General features: G+C 39.9%; 2 long non-coding RNA genes across 3 annotated transcripts in view; one reads left to right on the top strand and one right to left on the bottom strand.

The window, feature by feature from the left end:
• The window catches only part of LOC122461036, a 71498-nt gene that overhangs the window by 27874 nt on the left and 22124 nt on the right, over positions 1-21500 (top strand). The window contains exon 2 of the long non-coding RNA XR_006282724.1: positions 12413-12601. This is a non-coding gene — a long non-coding RNA (uncharacterized LOC122461036). The remainder of the gene's footprint in view (positions 1-12412; positions 12602-21500) is intronic.
• LOC119859175 lies at positions 964-14181 on the bottom strand. 2 transcript variants are annotated; one of them, XR_005294127.2, is made up of 3 exons: positions 14066-14181; positions 13220-13317; positions 964-2237 (listed from the first exon to the last, which is right to left on the bottom strand). It is a non-coding gene; the product is annotated as an uncharacterized LOC119859175 (long non-coding RNA). The 2 variants fall into 2 exon arrangements; XR_005294126.2 differs by lacking the exon at positions 14066-14181 and adding an exon at positions 13779-14023.

The following is a 21500-nucleotide window of genomic DNA, read 5'->3' as shown; positions in this document are numbered from 1 at the left end:
GAGAGGGACGAGATGTGGAGCATGCTTTCAGAAATCTTAAAAGAGCAACACTCCAATGTGGAAACTATAGAATCTGAACTATCAAAAAAGAAAGTCAACCTTCTGCTGGTTGCATCTGACTGAGATGATTATAATGAACATGCATTGGTCTGCACTGCTTTGAATTGTTATTGAGCAGATCCCCATCATCAACATGGACACATCTCCTCTGGAATTGAAGTCAAAGCATAAAGGGACATTTGAATCTTCAGCACATCTGGTACATAAATGTCTTGCAATGCTGGCTACAACAGTGCCATGTGAATGCCTGTTCTCACTTTCAGGTGACATTGTAGAAGTAGGCAACAGTATCTCCTGCAAATGTAAACAAACTTGTTTGTTTTAGCAATTGACGAACAAGAAATAAGATTGAGTAGACTTGTAGGCTCTAAAGTTTTACATTGTTTTATATTTGAGTGCAGTTATTTTTTGTACATAATTCTACATTTGTAAGTTCAACTTTCATGATGCAAATATTTGTAATAAAATAAATATAAAGTGAGCACTGTAGCCTTTGTATTCTATGTTATAACTGAAATCAATATATTTGAAAATATAGAAAACATCAAAAACATTTAAATAAATGGTATTATATTATTTTTAACAGCACAATTAATCATGATTATTTTAATTGCTTGAGAACCCTACTACATTTATCAAAAAAACTACTTGAAATTTCTTGTCTTAATCTAGAATTACAGAAACTTGAATTACTAGGGTTACCAAACAAAGACTGGTTTCAGAGTAGCAGCCGTGTTAGTCTGTATTCGCAAAAAGAAAAGGAGTACTTGTGGCACCTTAGAGACTAACAAATTTATTAGTAAGTGAGCTGTAGCTTACAAAAGCTTATGCTCTAATAAATTTGTTAGTCTCTAAGGTGCCACAAGTACTCCTTTTCTTTTTGCAAACAAAGACTGGAGCACCAATAGCCTCTACTTATGTTGTTAATAACACTCCTTAAATTACATGTCTTAACCAAAAGTATAATAATAGACTATTAAACAACTTAATCTCTATATTAAATAATTCAGAGTAATTTGGAAAAAAAAAGTTGAGGAAATTGTGTATACGGAATATTTAATGAAACATGGATCATTAAGTAAGTAAATTATTTCAACAAATCCCACATTTCTCTTTAAAAAACATCAATCCTGCCTCTTAAATAAAGATACAATGAATTTCATGGATTTCTCACTTAAGAAATTTGAAAGATAAACAATTGTACTTCATCCATAAGTATTTTTAAATGGGTTGGTTATTTTTCCTTGTATTTTGATGAGTTGCTGAGGTACGTGATTAGTATATTCTACAGGAAGTGAACAACATTATTTGAGCTTAAAAAAAAAAAGCCCCACAAAGTCACATTATATCAATCATTCATTCCATCACAGACTGCGGGCTGCAACAGCCTCACTATTTTGTACAACTTCTGCTATCTCTGAAATGAAAGCTGTATGTAGAAAAACAAATTATCCGATCTGATGGCAGAATTTCAATACTTGAATTAATTTCTAATGACACTGTCAATTTTTTTTGGTGGGGGAGGGTGCATTATACAATACAGCATTGATTTATTTCAATCTCAGTTATTTGTAATTCCACATTGTTGTAACAGGGTCATGTCCCCACAGCTGTTATACAAAAATTTTCCTTGGTTATTCAAACTCATTCAGTGTTCCTCACTGGCATTCAGGTAATTTAGGTTGCACTGTTGCTAGTTTTAGTGCTATTTGTTTTCATTTTGTTTTACAGGCAATTTCTACCTGTAGAGCTGAGCTTGGTTTTAGGTGACAACAAAATTTGGTGTTGGATATATGGCTGTTTCAGTCAGATTAGGAGAAGTAGTTGCAGGACTGAAGAAAAAAAAAAGTCCTCATCATTGTAAAAAGTGTGTTAAACTGTTATAGAAATACAAGCCCCAAAGTGCAAAATCCTCCAATAGAGTGTTGTGAGCTGTCAATTTTAAAAGTTGAGGTCAAATCCTGGTTAAGACCTACAACGGTGAAGCACCTTGCTGTTTGAAACCTGATCTCCACTGAACCCAGTAGCACTCTGAGTTATGCACAGGTGTGATACCGGGGATTTGTGCACTCCCTACTCTTGCACAGAAGCCTAACCTGGGTGCAAGTCTTGGGTTCTGGATGTTCATAAGGCAGGCACACATACTTCTGAAGACTTGAGCCATGCTTTAGACAGATCTGAAATGCAAGCAGATGAGATTCAAGTAAGAACGAACGAGACAACATGATAGTTGTAAAATGTCTTGGTTTTATTTAAATTAAAATCCTATCTCTTATTTCCTCCTAGTAATTTCTTTGGTTGTCCAGCTGCAGATAATCTTGCTTGTGCACAGTCAGTTTAAACAAGCTCTGAATTCTCCTGCCTTCTGCATAATCAATAATTCTTGGCCTTTGTTTGTTTCTCCATGAAAGTTGTTCTGCACCAACCTATTGTTTTATATCTGACTTGATTTATTCTTTCTGGTATATTACTTTTCTCGGTATTACATTGGTGCCTACAGGAACCAGTCAAAATCAGGACCCTGTTTTGAGAGGCACTGTACAAATGCATAGTAAGAGATAGACCCTGCCTCAAAGAGCATACAGTCTAAATGATCAAGATGGACAAAGGAGAGAAACACAGGTACAGAGAAGCTAAATGATATCAGGCCAGTGGCAAAGCCTGGATCAGTCTCCCAATCTCCTGAGGCCCAGTCCAATGCCCTGTCTACTGGACCTCACTGCCTCTTGCATTGATGATTTCCCACTACAAAGCTTTTTCTTCTTTCGCAGGTCTCATTCTTTGTAGTATTAGAGCCTCTATACTTCCAATCCATCAGGCATTGCAGGAAGCCAAAAAAGATTAGAACACTTCATTTCTGGCATATCTTTACGTTCATTGTTTTTCCATGTTCATAATTTCCCAAATATTTTCCCAGCCTTCTTTATGCAGCTGTTTTTGTGATTTTAGTAGCTTGCCTACCTAAGTGGGGTGTTTACTACCTTCTGTTAAAAATAAAAAACAAAAATATTGGCTCATTCTCTTACATAAGAGCAAATGGAAAGAAACAACAGTGGCCAAGTCTTGCTGAAGTGGAGTCATAGGTCTTGGCTAACTAGATTAGTTACATCAGAGCAACTTCCTGTATGGACACTCATTTTGGTTTAAGAACACCTTATACTAACTTAGCTTGAATCAGTTCAGAATCAGCCTCTAACTCAATTTAGTTAAATTAGTACAATTTATTCATGTAGTCAAATAATCCCCTTCTTCTCATCCCTACTTAAGATCCAGGGATGTAGGGTAGGCAGAGAATGGGACTGGAAAGCTGAATGGAGAGCTGAGAATCCACAGGGATCCTGGCCCTCAAGCCCCTGGAGTTGGTCAGCTGCATGGAAAATACTCTCCTCCCAGGGCAGGCAGGAAGTTCTGGGAGGCATGGTGCCTTGCATAGGCAGAATGCTTCCCAACGCCCACTGAGGTGGTGTCAGATTCACACCACCTCTTAAAAGGAGCTGTGCTGTAAAGGCAGAATCTAGTCCTAAAGATTGTTGTAAAAGTCTGCCTTGTGGAGATGCCACAGTCCTGACAAATTACTACAGCTCTCTCTCTCTCTTTAGCTTTAGGGTATGAATCCATTCCATTTTATCTTCCAGAAGACATTTCAGGCTGAAACGGGTCTACAATTTTCTAACTGCCTCAAAATACCAGCTGTAAGTCTATTTTTCTCCAAAGCAGCAAGACTGATTTTGCCTCTGCATCCTTTCCCCACAGAATAACCCTTTCTTCTAAGCTTTTAAAGTTATGTCCGGCCATGCAAGAAAAACTAATACTGACAATCCCAGGCAATGTGGGAAAACATATAGGTGCATTCTACTATTCCAGTAGCTGCAAATTAGAAAGCCGGCATGCAATCATCACTCTTAAACTTACAGTGCATTGAGGGCAGCAACTGCTCCCATCTACAGTCTGAGCTACAGCTTGATAACAGGACTGAAATAGAAAGAGCTCTTTATGAATTTTCATGGGAAAAATATACTCCACTTTAACTTCAACTTTCCTCTACTAAGACTGACTATCAGGATCCTCAGAGCACTGTTGTGAGCAAACTCTTCTCTAAAGTCCCAGCCTGCGAATGCCACTTATTGCAGAGTTTGCTCTGTGTATAGGATGGCTCTTTAAACGAAACCATAACAAAAGCTCAGGAGAGGCTTGCCAGAGCCAGAATAGTACCCAGAAGTTACCTACTACAGCACAGGACCAACAAAGAAAATAACAGAACGCCATTAGCCATCACCTTCAGCCCCCAACTAAAACCTCTCCAACGCATCATCAAGGATCTACAACCTATCCTGAAGGACAACCCATCACTCTCGCAGATCTTGGGAGACAGGCCAGTCCTTGCTTACAGACAGTCCCCCAACCGAAGCAAATACTCACCAGCAACCACACAACAGAACCAAAAAGAAAAGGAGTACTTGTGGCACCTTAGAGACTAACAAATTTATTAGAGCATAAGCTTTCGTGAGCTACAGCTCACTTCATCAGATGCATCCGATGAAGTGAGCTGTAGCTCACGAAAGCTTATGCTCTAATAAATTTGTTAGTCTCTAAGGTGCCACAAATACTCCTTTTCTTTTTGCGAATACAGACTAACACGGCTGCTACTCTGACAACAGAACCACTGACTCAGGAACCTATCCTTGCAACAAAGCCCGTTGCCAACTGTGTCTACGTATCTATTCAGGGGACACCATCATAGGGCCTAATCACATCAGCCACACTATCAGAGGCTAGTTCCCCTGCACATCTACCAATGTGATATATGCCATCATGTGCCAGCAATGCCCCTCTGCCATGTACATTGGTGAAACTGGACAGTCTCTACGTAAAAGCATAAAAGGACACAAATCAGACGTCAAGAATTATAACATTCAAAAACCAGTTGGAGAACACTTCAATCTCTTTGGTCACTCGATTACAGACCTAAAAGTGGCAATTCTTCAACAAAAAAACTTCAAAAACAGACTCCAATGAGAGACTGCTGAATTGATTTGCAAAGTGGACACAATTAATTTAGACTTGAATGAAGACTGGGAGTAGATGGATCATTACACAAAGTAAAACTATTTCCCCATGTTTATTCCCCCCCCACGGTACCTCCCCCCACTGTTCCTCAGATGTTCTTGTCAACTGCTGGAAATGGCCCATCTTGATTATCACTACAAAAGTTCCCCCTCTACCCCCACGCTGTCCTGCTGGTAATAGCTCACCTTACCTGATCACTCTCATTACAGTGTGTATGGTAACACCCATTGTTTCATGTTCTCTGTGTATATAAATCTCCCCACTGTATTTTCCACTGAATGCATCTGATGAAGTGAGCTGTAGCTCACAAAAGCTTACGCTCAAATAAATTTGTTAGTCTCTAAGGTGCCACAAGTCCTCCTTTTCTTTTTAAGTTCCCAAGGAAATCAGTCCTACAAATTGCCTTTGCTTTTGAGAGCTCAGTGCCACAGCAAGACTGAGAGAGTCAGGGGAAAGGATTTGGAATCATTACTATGTTTGATTCCCCTAAAGCAGGGACAGCACTTCGTGCAATATGTAGAAGGAAAAGATATAGTAGAAACAACTGTTAATGATCATAGACTGATAGTTTACAAAAGATGACTGCACATGAGCTTTCCAGGGGCCAGATTGTGGCAGGCTCCTGGGTGGGTGCATATGGCCACAATTGCCGTCTTTGAACTATTCTAATCACAAGGCTGCTCAGGGCCCCCACCCGAGTGGAAGGAAGGCAGACTACAGAGGGGTGGTCACACAGTATCCTTCCTAAAGAGTGGTCCTCAAGAGTTCCCAACATAGGTCTGCACCTTAAACCTACTTAGGGTCATTATGTGGGTACTTGCACCACCTATAGTACTAAAGTGCTGTGGCGACAATTACAGAATACTTACCTGTCACTAACTACTGTATCTTATAGACACACATTCACATGCAGAAAGCTTTATTTCCTTTCAACTGGGCAAGATCCTTTGCATGTCTTATGTAAGAAGGGCTGAATTCTCTCTAGGGTTTTAATTGGAAACTTGCCTACAGAGTTGTGTGGATTATAGCAGATGGTAAAAGAACAAGCACTCCACACACAAACACTCAACATTTTTTCCCTATTGAATTTTTTTCTTGGGTGAATGAGAGAGATGGCATATGCTAGAAACAGGCGCATTCTCAGCACTTTCACCTCTGTTTGACTGCAACACTTTATATGACGTGACTTTCCTGAGCAAGATAGCCAAATGCAAACCTATCACACCTGTGCAGTGTGGAATAACATACTAACAGGCTCTTCTCTATGTCCAACAATAGATCAGAACTTGATAAGAATGTAAGCATTCAAAGATCAGCACAAACTTTATTTTAAAACAAGATCTATAGAAAAACCAAAATAAAACCTGTCCATCCTTCAATTTAGGGATGAGAATTAGGATCTAAAGATTCTAAACAAAAATGTTGATCTGAATTTCATAGCTGACCCCATCATACTATAAAACGAGCTGAACCCAAACTCCTGAACTTTGGGTAATTCATAATCTGGATATGAATTTTGCAGCTCCAGACCATTTCTAGAGACAGTACACATAGTAAATGCTTTATTTCTTAACTGCATAGAGCAGTTATATATCTATGTTCCCCCCACCACCACCACACACATACAACAAAACTTTGTAATTTCTTTTTCATCCCCATGACCTGAAGCACAACAAAGGGAACCATTGTATCATGTTGCAACAAGAGCTGGGCGCACTTGGCAGTGGGTTTTAGCAAGCGTTGTTCTTGGCTGGTTCACAGGGATTTCACACCTTCCTTAAGTTTTGGGGTTTGTTCAAACTTGCTGTGGTACAGGCAATGGGAACCATGTGAAATCAATGGGTTTTGTCAAGCCCTGTTCAAAGCTGAAAAGCAGCCATTTTTGTATATCTTAATATGGTATTGCATTTCAGCAAGGGAGGAAGTGGTGTTTGAAGACTGGAGTGGAGACCTTTTCAAATCATATTTACCTGTCCACTTTTTTTTTAAAGGCATGAGGAGATGACAATCTGCCAGGGAGGAAGATGCTTGAGCAGGCTTCCCAGATTAGCAGAAAGAGGATGGAGTTTTTCATAGCTCTAATTTGTCAGCAAAATATTGGCTAGTTCTGTAGGCAACTGAGCATGAAGTTCATCACTAGTGTGGTCCTCTGGTTGTTGGCTTTGGCCATGCTTGCATGAGGTAGGGACAAAAAGGAATGTGGGAGTGGGTCAGGAACATGAAACTGTGCAGAAAAGATAGGAGGAGAAATGAAAGGGTGCAAATAATTTCATTTCACATCAAAGGCCTGGGTCTCAGCTGGCTTGTAGTGGTGTAAGCCAGGAATAGCTCAATTAAACTGCTGTAAGAGAAGAATTGTACCATCTCTAAGTTAAAAATTCATTCTTTTCCTGAAGCTTTAAAATTCCATCTGTCTTTCAGGAAGCAAGGAACTCAATGTTACACAATAGAATTCACCCTGAAGGGCATGCAGTATTTCCAAGTCCAGGACCCCAGTGAAATACATAGACTATAAAATAAAAATACAAAAGGAATTATAAATAAGGATTTAATTCTGGATCTTTTTTCAGACACACAAAGCAGTTAAGAAAACTACTGGACAAGCAACGTATGATTTGACATCTTAAAGGACTCTTTTTTTTAAAAAATGGAGTTGCCTGTTTTTCTAAAAGATACTCTCTATAAACTTTTTGTGAGGAAATTCTATGGCTTGTTAAGACAGGAGGTCAAACTAGATGATCACAATGGTCCCTTCTGGCCTTGAAATCTTTCAGTCTATGAAAGCACTCAAGTAATGTGTTTAAAAATTCATAAGATTATACATAATTTGTCTTTCCATAGCACCTAAGAGCCCTAGTGATGGTCAAGGACCTCATTATGCTAAGCACTGTACAAACACAGAGCAAACAGATGGTCCCCTGCCCCAAGGAGATTACACTCGAGATGTGGTAGATGTGATTCATGCTTTCTAAGTCTCCCATCAGTCACAGGAATATATAACACAAGAAACAACAGATGGATACAGACAGAAAGACAGGGGAGCACGAGAAGAGAGTGAGACAATACTAGTCAGCATGATAGGCAGTGGTTTCAGCACACCAACTGCCTAAGTGTTGTCAGGATTTTTTGTTGTTGTTGGCATTGTGGCAAAGGAGAGTTTTAAGGAGGAATTTGAAAGTGGATAAAGAGGTAGCTTTGCAGAGGTTTATGAGGAGCTCCTCCACAGTGTGAGGTGCAGCTTCCATGTAGTTCTCTCTCTTATTAATGAAGGTGCATGAGTTTGTGGCAATTATTCACTCTAGAAATTTCTATTCCGTGACTCAAAATATGTGGTGACTTTAATCCTTTTGTTTAACTCCTAGTGTTGCTGACTTACCTTTTCTGTTAGTATCCTAGCAACCATGTCTGATTTTCCTTTCGCCTACCCTATAAAGGCTAGGTGGGGATCCTGGGAGAGACTGGTTTAAGAGATGAAACAAACTGACAGAAGAGCATTTCTTAAAGTAGCAGGTTTCCTTTAACCGCATTCTGGCAATTCCTAACAGGGGCAATATGGGCAGGGAAGGTAAGGATGATTAGTGGAATAATAATTTACAGATTTGGATAGCTATGAACTATTTGAATAAGGGCAAAAGCATTGCAAATTAATATCTCAGAATTAGCAATGCTTTCTAATTCTGAGATATTAATTTGCAATGCTTTTGCCCTTATTCAAATAGTTCATAGCTATCCAAATCTGAATTATTTATCATAGAAAGATTCTATGACAAGCCATGTACTGAAGTATTTGGCAAGATTGAAAATGTACAAGAAATTAAAGGTGAGCCAATAGAGTTCACTCACCTTTTCAAAGATATTTGTAAACCAAAGCTGTTACTATTAAAGCCTTGGTTACTCTTGGTGTTGATTTTCTTTGTGGTTCCAATAAGCCTTATATAAATAATCCAATATTTAGAGAGTTCTATTCGCAAGTCTCATTTCCAGCTGTGCAGACACTATGTGCTGTCAGCCTAAGTTAGACTTCACCTTATAGGCTGTTACCATCACTTCTAGCCTGAAGCAAAACACACAGCAGAATTATTAAAATTGCCTCAGCCTATCTGAATTAGGAGCACTTCCTTGTGACCCCCTGCAAGTCTCTTATACAAAAGCAGCTCAATGAGATTCAGGATATGTTTAGCCATTTACAATATCTTAACTAAGCACTTAAACCGAAACTTAGATACTCAGTGAAAAAACAAATGTGTCTTGGTGCTTATGCAGGCACACTCCTAATCAGAGCTTTTGCCTGAGAAAAAAGCTGCAGGATCAGATTCATGCAATAGCATAGCCAGTTCTAGAGCTATTTGATGTTCGGTGCTAAGTTACATTTTTGTTGTAATATCTATAGTCATCATGGTGAGCTTTTAATAGGGATATCTGCCTAATTGGACTATATGAACGAGAACAGCTTTCCTGCAGTGTTCCTAATAGGCTTTCAAATCTCATTTTACTAGGACATCTCCAACTGCAAAACGGGAATGGCTAGAAGCTTACTTTTTACTCTATGTGCAACTGAGGTAGAATTAAAGTGCCAGTTCAGTTTTTGAAGGTCTTGAAATGACAGGTTGTATAATTTCTCTTTAAGTAGCATTTTAAAAATTCTATGTTTTAGTTTAAAACTAAAAGTCTTAATACATTTCTATTGGGGAATTAATCCCTGAGGCTAGAGCTAGCACCAACCATCTGACCGCTTGAGTCTTACTACATCCCTCAAAGTAAAAATCATCTATTATTCAAAATAAGGGGGAAAATGCACCATATATTAATAAGTTACTCAAGAAGCAATCCAAATACACTAATCTATGATGACTATTGATAATTTACTGCTACTGTGTCAAATCCTGATGTCCATAATTCAAGAAGGATGTTGATATATTAGGGTAAGATCAGAGAAGCAGGGGTTCACAGGAGTTCTCAAACTTCATTGCACTGTGTCCGCCTTCTGATAATAAAAATTACTACAGGAGCCCAGGTGGGGGCGGGGACCGAAGCCTGAGCTGGCCCAAGCTCCGCCACCCCATATGGAGTGGCGGAGCTTGGGCCATAAGCCTTTCTGCCCCAGGTGGTGGGGGGACAAAGCCCAAGCCCAAGGGCCTCAGCCCCAGACAGGGGGCCTGTAACCTGAGCCCTGCTGCCCAGGACCAAAGCCAGGCAGTCTAAACCAGCCCTGGTGACCCCATTAAAACAGGGTCACAACCCACACTTGGGGTCCTGACCCACTGTTTGAGAACCTCTGCATAGGATTAGACACTATACCTTATAGTGATATACTCATGGAGATCAGTCTACTTAACCAAGAGAAGGCAAAGAGGTGACTCGATTACAGTCTATAAGTACAAATATTTGATAATGAGCTCTTCAATATAGCAGAAAATGGTATAATATAATCCAATAGCTGGAAAATAAGGCACATATTTTTAATATTTGAGGGTAATTAACCACTGGAACAATTTACCAAGGGTTGTAGTGGATTTTCCATCACTGGCCATTTTAAAATCAAGATTGGATGTTTTTCTCAAAGATATGCTCCAGGAATTACTTTGGGGAATTTCTGTGTCCTGTGTTATACAGGAGGCCAAACTAGAAGATCACAATGGTCCCTACTGGCCTTGGAATGTATGAATCTTTCTGAAAAACAAAGACAGCATGTAGGCAAATTAGCCACCAGAGGGAGCTTTCATTGCTTTTGCATGCTACAGCAATTTGGATATTGGCTAAAAAGTGAATTAGCTGCTTCACTGCTAATTCAGAGACTAGATGTATTCAGCAGAAGTCCATCTCCTGTGTGGCTTTGATGCTAATTGGATTTCAGCACAGAAATGTATATAACTATTCCAGCAGCACCTGGATTATATATTTAGCAAAGACTTCAAACAAAGTGTGGTCCTTAATTCATAATCACCATAAACAAGTTCTTACTATGGTCTACTTTTTCCAGTGAAAAGAGTTCTTAATGTTCTATAGCAAGTGACATTATATTTTATAGACAAAATCAACTGTGGCAAGAAGTTAATCAGTCTTGCATACAAGGAAAAAATAGGTCTTGTTTTAATCAAAGGGGTGCTGCAATACAATTTGAACTCACAGGCCTCTTATTATTTAATCTCATATTATTTAATCTAGTAGCCCACAATTTGTCTGATTTGCAGCTAAGGAAATTTACAGCCAGTCAGTTATATACTAAAAGAATCACAGAAAGGTAAGAAAAACATAATGAAAATGTAAGGAAACCAGACTTTATGTATAGTGAGTACTACAGAATTCAAATAATTGCGTCCCTCAGTTCAGTCTGTGGACCTGAAATCAAATCCATGACTGAAGGACACTCCCAGCATACACATGCCCTGGAAAATGCAAACAGCCTGATAATCCACAGGATTTCCCTCAAATCTAGGAATATCAGAAGAATGTACAGGTCACTCCCCAGGTAGTGCTATGGTTTTCCACACATGAGACTACAGGTACCCTACCCCAGTAAGCTCAAAGTCTGAATGGTCACTCTCCCCACTCCCAAATAAGTTTTTCTCTTACTGAACAGGCATGTTGTAGCCCCTGGATGCCAATGAAAAGAGCCAGATTTTGCCATATGTATTCTTTGTTCAATACAATAACCTGTGCAGAAGAGGTGCCATAGCAGGAAATTTCCTATAGTGGGTGCTGCACAAATTTTCTGCCATTAGGAGAAGTATTACAATAACTACAAAAATTCTGCATTGTGAGGCTAGAGGCACTAATTCAGCAAAGCACTTCAGCACATTTAACTTTAACCATGTGAGTAGTCCGTTGAAGTCAGTGAGCAGGTTTGTACAGAAGCACAGAAGTAACGTAGGGTCAGTGCTTGATTTTGTCATAACAACATGCCATGCTGCATTTTAAATTTAGTCCTGTGAAGTGGATTATAATTCATCTTGGAAGGATTTGAGTTTTTATCAGTAAATATTGGGTAAATGTTGATTTCACCGTACACACAAAAACCAATGAAAAATATTTCTATGGCTAATCAAAATTTAGAGACAGCCAAAGAAAGAAAAATGCTGCTTGGGAACTTATTAGAATTTGATTTAAGGATATTTACTTAGTGTATTTGATTGTATATTGATATTACCTGTTGTAGTTATTTAAAAAATAAAAATTGCATGGTGCCTAGCCTAATGGTTGAAGTTTTACTTGTAGGTATATGGCTTTAGGTCAACCCTTTAGTGTACAGGTTTCCATTTTTACATCTGATTGTTTTTTTAATAAGGCCTCTGATGTGCAGCTGTATTGCTCAAGGAGCCAATTGCAGGCCGAAGAAAAGCTCTAACAGCAGAACCAGCATCTACCAATTGAAATACCATAAGAAAAAAATGTTCAGCTCATAAATCACTGTCTGGTGCAAACAGCCTGTGAAAGAGCAAGCACAAATGCCACAGAACCTGCATACACAGCCCAAGTAAGTACCATGCGGGCACCATTTTCAAAGGGGTCTCAAGCGTCTGTCCAGATGTTTGCCAAAATATTCTGTCTAGATTTTTACACCACAGGCCTTACTATAGTACCCTTTGAATAGATAACTAGTCAGCTTAGAAATATAGGGCAGACTGTGGCTGGCTCTTGGATGGGTGCACAAGTGTGGGGGCAGGGGGTCAAGAGGTTATGCAGGAGCCACCCCTAGTTTCAGGTGTTGCTTAGTGTTCCCAGCTCCCTGCTGGCACTCTCATGGGTGCAAGTCACCCAACAGGGTGAAGAGGATGCCCATCACCAGAGCCAAGCGGCTGTGGAAGGTAATATACACACTGTATCATTCTAAAAGGTGTCACAGCATCCCTGCTCCCCAGGAGCTCCAATAGGGATTATACTTTCTGGAGCAGAGCAGCTCTGCAGCAGAGCCAGTATGGGCCTGTTCCCTTAGAGGCCTAGCTAGTATGAGTAAGAAACATAGGCTTCCTGAATCATTGCACTTTAGGGAAACGCTACTTGATACAAAGTTAAATTTAATACAATCAGGGTTTCTGCTGTGGTTATCAAATTCAGCTAACTTACAAATCACACCTGTCAGTAAAAAAGTTACCTCTTTCTAATGGCACGAGCCTGAGCCTTCCTCTCACACAACATAAGGTTTCTGTGCCTCTGAGGACTTGAGCTGGGACTCTCTGCAGATACCTGTAACTTAAATGAAAACAAACTCCTTATCAGCTGTGGGTAGCACCAGGAACACACTTCCAGGTCGGAGAGTGAAATGCTGTGGGGCAGCCTAGGCTAGAGAATGAAAGGCTCCAGCTGCTGCCCCATAACAATGCTCCAGTGATTTTCCTAATCCACTGGACACAAGGAAAAGCTGACCACAAAAAGCAAGACAATTTTCCTCTTTTTAAACACATTTAGATATAAATAAGTATAGCTTTTAGCAACAGATCATAAGCTTCCAAACAAATCTTAGTTACTTTTAACAAACATTACAAATAAACCTCCCTATAAAAAAGAAGAACGGGTCTGCTCTGCCACCCCTGCTCCCCCCAGCACTTGGTTCCAAATCAGTTCCACTAAGACCAGACCTGTTTGGGCTGTACATTATGAGCAGTAGGCAAAAAAGTTGCCTACAAGTGTGAATTAAGTAGCAGTTAAATTACCAAGATGTGGGTGGAAGTGCTGTCCCCCATAAATTCTGTTCGAGTTCTGCCTTCAGTTTGCTGGTCCAGGTGGTGAGCTCTGCCTGTAGACTGCACATAAGGAACCTCCTGCAGCTCCTACTGCCATGCAGCTTTTCAGTAAAGTGGTGTGGTTTTTTTTTGTGGTCAGCTCCTTCCTTTTTTCACCAAAATAACCCCTCAAAAATCCCAGCTCATGGATTGCAGATTTCTTCCCATTAAACAGTGTTTTACTGAACTTTTTCCTGTAAATTACTATTTTCTCTAACCTCTCCATTTGCTTTGCCAGCTCTGTTCCCTGTGCAAACTCCTTGTTGCCTCTCTTCAGCAGCACCTGTTGTAAGTGACTCCCTGCCCTTAACAAGCTGCCGGGGCAGCTGCAAACACCAGTCCAACAGTCTAGGCTGTAACCCTTCCTGGAACTAGAACAGGGGTCTATTTGAAAACCTTGTCAAAGCAGAGCTCAGACATGGTTCTTGCTGAGCTGTTTCTAACATGGTGTCAGAATGCTATTCAAAAACTGCCTATTGAAAATAACATGGAGTTTAACCATGTCCAGCTTGTCCAGTCTGCCCCATGTTAGAAAACTGCATAAGGGCCAAATTAATTCCTAGCATAGCACTTTCAAGGAGTGAGTGCCTTATCTATTACATTCAATATAGCACATAATCTCACATACCTTCCATTATAATTGAGTAAGACCTCTTACTATTTGTATTTTTACAAGTGTCTGCAGAACACAAGTTCCTTTCATTTTGCAAAAAGCTAAGTCACTTAATTTTGTACAAGAACTGAATTACTACAGTCACACAACATCTTCTTTCAATGCAATGCCACATGTTCGGTTACATGAACAAAAATTTGGAGAGACTATATAAAATGATGATGAAGAAACCATGTGCTCTGCTAATGTTATGGTGTACCAATGACTCTTTCCACACAGTGAGCTGGCAATTTGTCTGTTTTAAGAGTGCTGCAGTGATGCCTTTTGCAAACTCATTGCTATTCTACACACATTTCAGTCTTGGCCAACAATAGGAAATTAGTGCTGCTTTGTATGTAGTCGATTTAATATTTAACAGGGTTATCATTGTAATTCTAAGAAATGCAATATCTTTATTTAAAGCCTTGCTTCATTTGATTTGGGTCTATATTTTAAGCTACTAAAATATATGGAGGGAAATATATGGTGGTTTTTCTCTTTTCATTTTGTTGATGCGATGATAGCCATAGTATTATTTGGAAGATGGGGCTAATTCCTCCTTTTGATTGATGGTGTTGAACTAGTTCGTATAAACACACAAGCTCCAGTTAGTTTATTTGCAAATTTCAAATGATAGTCTATGTGCAGTTATGCAAAACACAGGGAAGAAGGGATGATGCATTATGACTGATGCATCATCCCTTCTTCCCTGTGTTTATTGCTGAACAAAGGCTTCTGCCCGTGTTTTCGAAATATCTTGAGGATTTGTTTATAATTATCAAAAAGAAAAGGAGTACTTGTGGCACCTTAGAGACTAAAAGAAAAGGAGTACTTGTGGCACCTTACACGGCTGCTACTCTGAAACCTGTTTATAATTATATAATTCATCAAAACTAAACAAAGGTCCTGATTTGACTAGATTCACATCAGGTCATCTCTGGATGAAACTGTAAATCTGAATGCATCAGAGCTGGCACAACTGTGCAAATGCTAAACTGAGGCAGTGATGGGGGGGAGGTAGTAGAAGAGAGTGCAGTTACGTGCAATTCATGCTACCGAGCTATAAATGATAAAATCAGCCACTGGATAAAATCAGTCCAGAATGTTTCTACCCACTACACTAGTGGGATCAGCAAGTTATTTCATTTTCAGATAAATGTTTCCCCTGCCCTGTCCCACCCCACAAACAACTTCAGCTCACTGCTAACTATGATGCATGGGCTCTCTCAGAACGATCACTCGAATTCACCTGCTGTCACTAGTGATGACCATCAAGGAGAGGTGGAATCCTTTTTGAGAACAGTGTATTATTATTAGAATAAGGGCATGCCCTTTATTCTGCTTACAGTTCGCTTTTAGTTTCTAAAGTAGTTTGGCAACTAGACATGGCAGGCAGTGCCTCTGCCATGTCATTTAACCTTTTTGTCTCCATTTTCCCATCTGTCAAAGGGGAATAATAATTACAATAACCATGCAAGGCAGCTAAACATTAGTTAGCTAGGACTATACGAACATTAACTAAGTTTAAAAAATTCACCAGAATGCACCCAACACCCACTAGTAGCAAGGAATCTCATGGCAAAATTGTTCATTGTAAAGCTTTTTAAAGTGCTGACAACTGTGCCTGTATCCCAGCATGAGCTGCTGGCCTCCACTGTCCTTGTTGTTGGAGGTGAACTGAAGAAGTCCTCCCTTGCTTGTGGTCATATCACGTGCATGTGCGCCCGCACACACACCCACACACACCCACGCACACAGAGTTTGTATATAAAGTGAGTCAGCTAAATTTGGTGGGTACCTAGAAGACTCCTCTCGCTTTCCCTTCTCACAGTCCTCCTGTAGACTTGTGAGATCACAAAGGTGTGATGGTGACATCCAGGCCATAGCTTGACTTCATCACGGCTGTGCAATTTTCCTTACGTTGTTGATCACTTCATCTGTAGTTAATCACGCCCTGGTGGTGAGGGGTGGAGCTGAGCTAAGCAAGGAAGACTTGGTATAAAAGCCTTTTGCTAAATGAATTTGAGAGCCAAGAACAGAGGCAGGTAATGGGAGTTTCAGAGGGAGTAGCTCCAGCTCCAGACCTGTGGTTGGAGGTGACAGGACTTTGTGAGTAGTATGTTTGGTCTGCCTGAGGTTGGTTGTTTCTCTGTGTACAGGCTGTGTAGATGGGTCTTAGGCCCCTGAATAATCCGTAAACTGTTGAGCCTTTGATCAGTGCCTTGATAAAGGCTGTGAGGCTCCAGCCTTTGGACCTTTGACCAGCCCAGTTGTTTGAAGTCTCTGATTGGTTAATCACTCTCTGGTGGTGAGGGGTGCAGCTGAGCTAAGCAGGGAAGACTTGGTATAAAAAGCCTCTTGCTAGGTGAACTTGAGTGTGAAGAACAGAGGCAGCTATCAGAGAAGTGTCAGAGGAAGTTTGGAACAGGAGTGAGAGAGGCTTTCCTTTCAGATTCAGTACTACAGGTGATTTCAAGATGGCCAGCAATGAAACTGTGATAGTGATCTGCAATGGATGTGCTATATTCTCTTTCCTGCTTGAAGACAGAAGGGATTTCATGTGCACGAGGTGCAAGGTGGTGGCTATGATGGAGGAGATTATTTTTGGATTAGGATTAGGCAAATTGAGATGTTACTAATAATCAGGGAAGCTGAGGAGTTTCTGGACCACCTGATTTGGCAAACGCCAGTACCCAAGTTTCAGGGAAGAATAGATCTTGCCACAAAGGAATTGGTGAGAGAGGGAGTCAGAAAGGAGGATTGGCAGTTCGTGACCACCAGACACAAGAGGTCATGATGGCATTATACAAAACTAAAGACAGATGAGACTAGGAAGATTGTAGCCACCAGAGAGAAGACAAGCAGGAAGAATTCCATGCAATTAGTAGTTTCAAATGGTTACCACATCCTCAACATGCAAACTATATAAGATACCTCTCAAGATCCAGGAGATCCAAGGGAATAGAGACATGTATGGGACACATGTGGATGGCAGCTTGGCCCAACCTGTAAGAAAATCAAGCTTAATGACGAAGAATTCTCCAGCCATCCAAGGAAGTCAGACAATCCTTGTTGGAGATTCAACACTTAGAAGAATAGAAAGAACATTCTGCAAGGGACAGGCTGACAACAGGACAGTGTTTTTCCTTCCTAGAGCCAAGACATGGGATGTCATTCTAAGACTGGATAGGCTTCTGAAAACAATGGGCAAGGATCCATTGGTGATGGTTCATATCAGCACTAATGACACTGTCATGAGATATCTTGCAGATAGTAGATGACTTGAAGGATCCTGGAAGCATGCTGAAGAAGAAGAATGTCCACGCAATCTTACCTGAGATCCTTCCTTTTCCACAAGCGAAGAAAGAGAGAAGGCAGAAGATTCTGGAAGTGAACTGCTGGTTAGGTAAGTGGCGAAGGGCAGAGGTCTTTGGTTTTGTGGAACATTGATCCATCTTCCATGGGGCAGGGGGCTATGTAGTTTGGATGGCGTCCTCCTCAGTAGAAGGGGGACCAATCTCCTTGGGGACAGGCTGACTAGAGTAGTTAGGAGGATGTTAAATTAATAGCAAAAGAAAATGGTAAAAAGAGGGAAGATATGAGCACTCAGCACAAAATCAAGATGCTGAGAACAAAATTAATCACGCAACCAAAGGACATGAAGAGAAGAAATTCTTGAATTGCCTGTACATTAATGCTAGGAGCCTGGGTAACAAACAAGAGGAATTAGAATTGCTCATTTATTAGCATAAATTTGATCTAGTCGCTATTATTGAAATCTGGTGGGATTAGTCAGACAATTGGAATGTTAAAATCAATGGTTTTAACCTCTTTAGGAAGTATCAAATGGGCAAAAGGGGAGGGGGAGTCACACTTTGTCAGAAATGGTATTACCTGTTTCAAAGTGACTGATAACTCAGAAGAAAATGATTTGAATGCTTATGGATCAATGTTGTAACAGATAAAGTACAACATGGGGTACTAGTTGGTGCCTGCTACTGACCAACAAATCACATTAGGGAACAGGATGACCAACTCCTTACACACCTGTATATAATATGCGGGGCGGGGGGGAACTGTATGATCATGAGTGAATGCTGGAAGTCCCATGCTGCCAGTACTAAAGCATAAGTGCAATTTCTAAACATTGTATCTGACAATTTCCTAAATGCTTCAGCCAACAGGGGGTAATGCTCTATTAGACCTTGTCCTAATAGATAAAGAGAAACTGGTCACAGAACTAAAAGTTAGTGGTAGCTTAAGTGGGAGTGATCATGACTTGATCACATTTGTAATGTGCAAGCAGAATAAAATCCAGTCCAGTAATATATATACAGGCCAATTTTTTAAAAAAGCTGAAAACAATTATGAGCCAAATCAGCTGGGAGGAAGAATTTAATCAGAAAAATGTGAATGTAATTGGGAATCATTTAAGAACACCTTACTAGATGCCCCGAAAGCCACAATCGAACATGAAGGCTGAGCTGGTTAAAAAACAAAACAGCCTTCTTCAGAGGGGAAGTGAAGGCAGCTATTAATAATAATAATAATAATAATAATAATAATTAATAATCAAAATATAACAAATGGAAGAAAGTGGAAGTTGATAGTAATGAATATAAAACAGAAATTAAGAATTGTAGAAAATTGATAAAGGAAGCCAAGGTACACAAGGAGAGTTAAGGACTATAAGAAAGAAGATTTTAGAATATATTAGGAGCAAAAAGAAGGCTGCCAATGGCATTTGTCCCTTATTAGATGGGAAAGGTACAATTAGCAATAATAAATGCAGAAAAGGCAAAAGTGTTCAATAAATACTTTTGTTCTGTAGATGGGGAAAACAGATGATATCATCTCATAATATGGTGATAAAATTCTTTGCATTCCACTAGTATTACTGGAGGATGTTAAACAGAAGCTATTAAAGTCAGACATTTTTAAATCATCAGATCTAGATAACTAGTATCCAAGAATTTTAAAATATCTGGCTGAGGAACTCACTGGACAATTAATGTTGATTTTCAATAAATCTTGGAGCACTGGTAAGTTCCAGAAGGCTGGAAGAAAGCTAAAGTTGTGTATATTTTTAAAATAGTAAATAGGAGGGCCGGGTAATTATAATCCTGTCAGCCTGACGTTGATTCTGAGCAAGATAAGATAGCGGCTTATAAGGGACTCAATTAATAAAGAACTAAAGGAAGTTAATGTAAATAATGCAAATCAACATGCATTTATTGAAACTAGATCCTGTCAAATTAACTTATATATATAAAATAACAATTATGAGTCAAATCAACGGGGAGAAATAATTTAATCAGAAAAATTGGAATGGTAATTGGGAATCATTTTATATGTATCTAATAAGATTACAAGTTTGGTTGATAAAGGTAATAGTGTTGACATTGCATACTTAAACTTCTGTAAGGCATTTGGCTTGTATGCCATGACATTTTTATTAAAAAATTAGAATCATATATCATTAATGTGGCACACATTAAATGGATTAAAATCTAGTTAACTGATAGGTCTCTGTAGCATGGGGCACGGGTCACTTACTGGAGGAGTCTCTGCATCTTGAAGTCTTTAAACCATGATTTGAGGACTTCAATAACTCAGACATAGGTGAGAGATTTATTGCAGGAGTGGGTGGGTGAGATTCTGTGGCCTGCATTGTGTAGGAGTCAGACTAGATGATCATAATGGTCCCTTCTGACCTTAATGTCTATGAGTCTCAAAATGTAACTGTAAATGGGGAATTGTCATCAAACAGGACTGTTTCCAATGGAGTCCTGCAGGGATCAGTTCTATGCAATCTGCTATTTAACATCTTTATCAATGACCTGGAAGAAAACATAAGGTCATCCCTGATAGTTTGCAATGACCCAAAAACTGGGGGAGTGATCAATAAAGAAGAACACAGGTCACTGATTCAGAGTGATCTAGATCACTTGGTGAAGTGAGTGCAAGTAAACAGTGTGCGGTTTAATATGGCTGTGACACAGCGCTAGCTGCAGCACCCTGGTCACTTAGCTAATTGTGTAACAGAAGATTACAGGCTCAAAAATGTTTCCTTCTTTCCCCAAAACAGGGACTTTCTCCTTAATCATGTAACCCGACTCCTCCTCCTCTTACAACCAGTGAGATACTGGTAAAAAAGAAGTGGGTAAACTAATTTTAACTAAACTGCATACTCCCCAAATGAGAGTACCCACGTATACACCTGTCTGTTCCTATACTGCAAGCTCTTTGCCTCTGCAACATGTGCTCACATATACCCCTCTCTGGCTCTGCAGCCTGCACACACACACATCCTTCTGACTCTGCTTTCTAGTGCAGCTGCAATGTCTGCTCCCAGAGCTGTGCTGCCGGTCCCTAGGTGCACTGAGAACAGGAAGAGGATGCAGCATACAGAGAGCATGCTGCTGCCAGTGCGGTGGCACAGCAACCCCGGCTTCCAGGAGGCTGGAATAGATGCCATTCTGTGTTTTAAAAAAAACAAACAAAAAGCACTTTTTTCTCTATCTTTGGAGCATGGCACATAGAGTTGCATGATAACATATACCTGCATGATAGTGATTTTGTGATGTTTGAAAGGTGCTCCTATAGAAATGCTAAAAAAGTCCTGTTGTTACTTGCTTTAAGGATAAAGCTGTTCCTGCTAGCAAAATCTATTCTTGTCTTGCAATGAGTGAAACTTTCCAAGAAAATAACAGCAAAATGAACAACCAATTTTGGCAAACTGTGTGAACACACGAAAAAGTGAGCAAAATTTCAAATGGCAAATGTATTGGTAAAACTGGCAAAAAATTATATTTTTCTCTGAACAAATGGTTGGCTTGCACAGGTCTGGAAGCCACTGGTGTTCTGTTGTAGTCCTCTTGTCATAGCCCAAAGCATGCTGCTAAGCTCTAGCTGATATTTCTGGTCTGCTGGTGCTGATGGTAAAGTACCCAAGATGAGCAATAGATCTCTTTTCTTTCACTGGAGCCATCCCAACAGAG

This window comes from Dermochelys coriacea, chromosome 7, assembly GCF_009764565.3.
Source record: "Dermochelys coriacea isolate rDerCor1 chromosome 7, rDerCor1.pri.v4, whole genome shotgun sequence".
Classification (NCBI taxonomy): domain Eukaryota; kingdom Metazoa; phylum Chordata; order Testudines; family Dermochelyidae; genus Dermochelys; species Dermochelys coriacea.
Note: the sequence above shows the minus strand (reverse complement) of the source record. Positions and strands in the feature narration are given on the sequence as shown.